The sequence below is a fragment of the Callorhinus ursinus genome, unplaced genomic scaffold (genome assembly GCF_003265705.2).
Source record: "Callorhinus ursinus isolate GAN/ISIS: 27379988/994484 unplaced genomic scaffold, GSC_fseal_2.0 scaffold12, whole genome shotgun sequence".
In the NCBI taxonomy this organism is placed as follows: Eukaryota; Metazoa; Chordata; class Mammalia; order Carnivora; family Otariidae; genus Callorhinus; species Callorhinus ursinus.
The window spans coordinates 12,778,697-12,785,427 of NW_027397074.1; the positions used below are offsets into that span (position 1 = coordinate 12,778,697).

At 33.4% G+C, this 6,731-nt stretch overlaps 1 non-coding gene across 1 annotated transcript; it reads right to left on the reverse strand.

Moving 5' to 3' along the window:
* Nucleotides 1–4,006: 4,006 nt before the first annotated feature.
* LOC112825326 (U6 spliceosomal RNA) lies at nt 4,007–4,108 on the reverse strand. Its single transcript, XR_003208646.1, has one exon. It is a non-coding gene; the product is annotated as a U6 spliceosomal RNA (small nuclear RNA).
* Nucleotides 4,109–6,731: the final 2,623 nt, after the last annotated feature.

The following is a 6,731-nucleotide window of genomic DNA, read 5'->3' on the forward strand; positions in this document are numbered from 1 at the left end:
TTGACATAAAAATTAATAAAATGTATTTTCTCTTTGGTAAAGAAAGTACAGGCAGAAATAAAATCTATTTTAATCACTAGGTGTGTGCCTTAGGAAAAATTGCATGACCAAAATCAAGTATAGCTTTTAAGTGGCGAGTGGTAGAAGAAAAACTAAACTTCAGGAAAATCAGACTTTGAATGAGGAGTGGTTTGAGAAATGTTAGACCTTTCAATCTGTAAAGGAATAAATGATAAAGACTTTAGTTTTAATTTAGTTAGATTTACACTGTTCCATTTAAATGACTCTTTTAAAACATACAGGGTATTAACATTCTCAAATATAACAAAAGAAATGGGGAATAATTTAAAAAATTATAATCCTGTTTTAAAGATTCAGATTTTAAAGATTTATTTATTTATTTATTTGAGAGAGAGAGCAAGCACACAGAGGGAGAGGGAGAAGCAGACGCCCGCTGAGCAGGGAGCCCCATGTGGGACTCGATCCCAGGACCCTGAGATCATGGCCTGAGGGTAGAAAAAATGAATATATGTTTTATTTCTTAGATGAGATTACGTGTTCTTATTGAGGCAGTAAATATCCAGTGTAGAAAATTAGAAAATAAAGGGAGCAAGAACAATATGAACAGTCCCCCAACCCCAAACATACTTCCAGACTTTTTCTAAGGATAAAGACCTTTTTTTATGAAATGTGATCTTACAGTACATCCTCTTTTTTGACCTCTTTTTGACATCATTTGTCTTCATTTCACCATTTCTGTATTGTACCTTTGTCTCCATTTCTTCTATTTCCATTGCACTTTTTGACTCTTTAATGCACAGATTATATTTAAATTATCTTCATTAAACCTAAAGTTGTTCCAATCAGTACCTAAGAATTGTTTTTGGCTTTGATGTCTCTAAAACTTCTTCTCACTACTACTTGATTTTTTTTTAAGATTTTACTTATTCATGCGAGACAGAGAGAGAAAGAGAGAGAGGCATGATGATGTGGGACTTGATCCCAGGACCCTTGGATCATGACCTGAGCTGAAGGCAGATGCTTAACCAAATGAGCCACCCAGGCACCCCTATGTGATGTTCTTGAAAACTTCATCTATCACATTTGCTTATGCCTCCACCTGTTTCAAAAGTTTTTACAACCAAAACATCTAACACTTATGAAATAGGAAAGAGGATAACTATGTGTATTTATATGTGAGACTAACAGTATCCTTAACTACTAACAAAATATATACTGAAAACAGTTCTATTTTTAAAAATGCTTTTGTCCTTGCTCTATATGCTTAGGGGTGTCCAGTTAAATTAATGTGTTTTAAAGGCACTTGGACTAATTCCACTTTGGGTGTGTGTATTTTTTTCTGTTTTGTTTTTATTTTTTACCATCAATTCAATACATAGTTTCATTTGTTTCAATTTGCTTTCAGGTTTTAGGAATGCTATTTTTTCCCCTTTTAAATATGTTTTGTTTTACAGTTATGCAGAATATTTAGATGGCTCTAGGAAAAAACCTATGAAACAGAATATTCCAAGAAGTCTAGCTGTTATTTCTGTCGTCTTCATCCTCTTCTCTTTAATTTCCAAAAATATCCGTATGTTTTCTAATTTCAAAATTATTTTTCCAGCTCTTACAATAAGCTATATACATATGTATATACAAACAGTTAATATGTTTGCTTTTAAAATTTTTTTTAAGAGTTATTTATTTATTTGAGAGTGAGAGAAGCAGGCGCAGAGGGAGAGAGAATCTTAAGCGGACTTTGCACTGAGCGGAGCCCTACACGGGGCTCGATCTCATGACTCTCAGATCACAGCCTGAGCCAAAACCAGAGTCGGACGTCTAACCAATGTGCCATCCAGGCACCCCTGGTTGCTTGTATTTAATGTATTCCTATTTATACTTAACAGGTTGCATATACTGTCCCCTTCTTAAGCACACAATAGCATTTTACACCACTCTCTCCATCTAGCTTTCTTTCTTTAACAATATACACTGGAGAAAAATCCTTAGTAGTTTATAAACATATTCCTTTTGTCATGTTAGGATTCGTATTGCCTAGAATTCTATTGGTTTACTTTACTGTGTGTATTTAACCAACCCATGTCCCTTACTGTTGTACATTTGGGTTTTTTTCCCCAGGCTTTATTTTTCAGGTACTGCTACCATAAATAGCCTCTTACACATCATTTTATTTTTCATATTTTTCCTCAGTGTATCTTGGGATATGTTCTTAGAAGTAGTATTACTGGGTCACAAAACAAATGCAAAAATGTTGCTGGTAATTACTAAATTTCCTTCCAAAGTGGTTTTAACATTTTACATTTCCATTACCAATATAGGAGAATGTTTTATTCATTTTCATCCACAGAGGGTATTGCCAAACTTTTGGATGTTAGCCAATACAATATGTGAGAAATGGGATCTCAGGGTGGTTTTAATTTGCAATTTCTTATTATGAGCAAAGCAGAACATCTTTCCATATTTTCCAGAGCATTTCTATTCCTGTTTTCTTTGAGCTACCTGAATATTTTTTTCATTTTTCTATAGCACTGGGACTTTTGTTTTTATATGTTAATAGATTTAACAGATTACCCTTATCTATTGTACAAATTACTTTTTTTGCAGTTTGTCATTTTCTATTTTTCAGTGGTGAATTTATCAATTTACTGATATTTTCCATTATTTTGTTTATAAATTGTGTCCTAATATGGACAATTTTCTCCATTTTGGATTTTTAGTTAAACCTACCACTGATGTTCTCTTCTAGTACTTTTAAATTTTTTTTTTTTTTTTTATGTCTAACCCATTTAGAAGTTATCCAGCACAGGATAGGAGGACTGGACCTACATTTATTTTCTCTATGTAGCTCTCATTACACAAACTTATTTATTACCAAGTTGTATCTTTTCCTCCCTGATTTGAGATGCCATTTTTATCTTACACTGGCATTGCATCCTCAATTTGGAATATTTTCAGATTTTTATTAATGAGGTATGTTTTTAATTAACACTGATTTGTTGACATGAATGGAACATTTGTCCAAAAGAACATCCTACCTTCTGATTTTGTCTGCTTGCTTCCTCTGGATGTCCTTTAGCTTACTGCTCTTTCTGCCATATTCTCAGTAAACTGTAAGTTAAATGCAAAAGCTTGATGGATTCAAATGAGACATTTTTGACTAGAATAATCATTGGTGAAATTATATACCTCATATTATATCACAGCAGAAATTACATAATATCTGGTTGACCTACCCTCAATGATGCTAAAATTATCCACCACATTTGTTTACAAAAATGATCTCTTTGTTGTACATTTTTCCCTTGAGATATGTCTAATAACAAAAATTAGGATTAAGTTTCTTTAAAATAGATTGATATAGTTTATAAAAATAATACACAGACTAGAGGACAAAAATAATTGAAAATGTGTTTGTTAAGGTTGCTAGAGTTATAGGTATTTTCTTTTCAAAATTATCCTTAATGTTGTATTTTCATGTACTTCTACTTTTAAAAACTTATTTGTATCATTATTAAAACAAGGGTCTAAACTATCTCACCCAAATCATATCAGCAGTAGATATTTTAATTGGTTTTGGGTTTTTTCTTTGTTGTTTTGTTGTTGTTTTGTTTTGTTTTGAGAGAGAGAGAGAGTGAACAAAGTAAGGGACTGGGGGAGGGGCAGAGGGAGAGGAAAAGAGAATCTTAAGCAGTCTCCATGCCCAGCACAGAGCCCGTCACGAGGCTAGATCTCAGGACCCAGAGATCATGACCTGAGACGAAATCAAGAGACAGACATTCTACTGACTGAGCCACCCAGGTCCCTCATCAGTAGATATTTTAATGACATATGTATCATTCAAACATTTTTTTCTCTTTTTACTTATTCCCTTATTCCAAGCAAAGGAAATGGAAGAATAGATCCATATTAAACAACAATTTAAAAAAATTGATGATTGTAAATTCTGATTTAAAAAATGTATTTTCAATTTTTTTGTTTGTTTTTTATGAATTCGTTTTTCATGAATTTGAATGCGTTCCTTGCAGAGTCCATGTTAATCTCCTCTGTATCATTCCAATTTTAGTTTACATGCTGCCAAAGAAAGCACTGTTTTCAGTTTTATAGAATTATTACTAATACACAATCAATACAACCAAGATTTGACAGCTAATTATTAAACAAATTTTATTCATTTATGTAGACATGGATTAATATAACTTATTTCTAGAATCATCCAGGATTCATCCTCAAATTTACTCCTCTTTTTCATGGTTACAAATGCCAGCAGTAAGCAACATATTTCATATTTTAAAAAAAATAAATAAATAAAAATGAAAATTATTCTAGCAGAGATATATCACTCAATTATTTAAACTTTTTCTGTGTTGTATGCCAAAATTATATTGTGATCTTTTAACCAAATTACTTTTAATGATTTATTAGCTGACAACTCAATTAGGTCCTTCTTTAATTTTGTTGAAAGCAAACACTGGAAACCACTTGAATTGTAAAAGCATTTGTTACCCAGTCATCAAAGTCATGCACATCTTCAACTTTTTTTTAAAGATTTTATTTATTTATCCATGAAAGACAGAGAGAGAGAGAGAGAGAGAGAGAGAGAGAGAGGGAGAAGCAGGCTCCCAAGGAGCAGGGAGCCTGATGCGGGACTCGATCCCAGGACCCTGGGATCATGACCTGAGCCGAAGGCAGACGTTAAACCATCTGAGTCACCCAGGCACCCACATCTTCAACTCTTGGGAAGTTTAAAAACAAGCTATACCAAGACCTATCAAGCTTCTAGGTTTTCATATAAGTGTCTGAAGTTAAAAGAGGTTTCTTAGGCAATAGTTTTTTTTCACTGTTTCTTTGTTTGGACACTGGGGATTTTTACATATAATGCCAAATGCACCATGGAGAGATCCAAGATATGTGAGAATAAGTGGAAGAGGGAGATGGGGTCAGAAAAGAGAACTGGCATAACATCTGCAGAAAATATCTATTCCGGTCCTCTGTCCATTTTAAAATTGTATTATTTGTTTTGTGGTGTTGAGTTGTATGAGTTCTTTATATATTTTTGATATTAATTCTTATCAGATATGTCATTTACAAATATCTTCTCCCATTCAGTAGGTTGCCTTTTTTTTGTTGATAGCTTCCTTCACTGTGCAAAAACTTTTTAGTTATCAAACTAGGAGTAGTCCCAATTGTTTATTTTTGCTTTTGTTTTACTTCCCTGAGACAGATCCAGAAAAATGTTGCTAAGGTTGATGTCTAAGAGTTTTCTTCTAGGAGTTTTATGGTTTCAGGTCTTACATTTAGGTCGTTAATCCATTTTGAGTTTACTTTTATGTATGGTATACAAGGTAGTTCAATCTCTTTTTTTCATGTAGCTGTCCAGATTTTCTAGAACCATTTATTGAAGAGACTGTTTATTCTCCTTTGTATACCCTTGCCTTATTTGTCATAGATTAATTGTAACTTCTGGGCTCCCTATCCTGTTCGATTGACCTATGTGCCTATTTTTGTGCCAGCACTATATTGTTTTGATTACTATAGATTTGTAATAGAATTTGAAATCTGGGATTGGAATACCTCCAACTTTGTTCTCCTTTCTCAGGACTGCTTTGGTATTTAGAGTCTTTTCTAGGTCCAAAGAAATTTACAGATGGTCAACAGACAAATGAAAAGATGACATCACTAATTATCAGGGAAATGCAAATCAAAACTACAGTGAGATATCAACTCACACCAATCAAAACAACTAGTATTAAAAAGATAAAAAACAACAAGGGCTGGTGAGGATGTAGAGAAAAGAGAACCTTCATGCACTATTGGTGGGAATGTAAACTGACGCTACCACTATGAATAGTAGTAGAAATACCATATGATCCAATAACACCACTAGGGGGTATTTACCCAAAGAATATTGAAACACATATTTGAAAAGATACACACAACTCTATGTTTATTGCAGCATTATTTACAATAGCCAAGATATGAAACAACAAAAGTGTCCATCAATAGGTGAATGGAAAAAGAAAATGTAATTTAAGGACAGTATAATTTCAAGGAGTTAAGCACATCATTTTTCCTAGTGCTTACACACATAATTTAAAAATAATTTTATTATAATGAAAGGAAGATGTTATTTGAGGGTTATTCTAAGTATAGTGTAGTTTCATGGATGAAAACATATGGCTTTTCCCACGTGCTTGTATACATATATTCAAAATCATTTATAAGTTAATGAAAGGAAGATGTTTCTTGACACCCACACCACACACCACAGACACAACTGACCTGTACCTCTAAACAATACATATGCACCACATATAACACACATACACCAAACACATACCACACACACACATACACAGCACAGAGAAGTCACACTCACCAAGACACACACACCACACAGAGTACACATATACCAAGCTTATACCACACACACATCACATACACCAAACACACACCCTACATATACACAGCTCACACAGAACATATACACTACATACATCATCGATACATCATGCATACACATCACACATAGAGCACTCACAACACATAACCATACATACCACACATACAACACACACACACAAGACATAAACCATGTAATAGAACATAGAATATGGAATATTACTCAGCCATAAAAAATAATGAGATCTTGCCATTTGCGACAAACATGGATGGACCTAGAGGGTATTATGCTAAGTGAGATCAGTCAGATC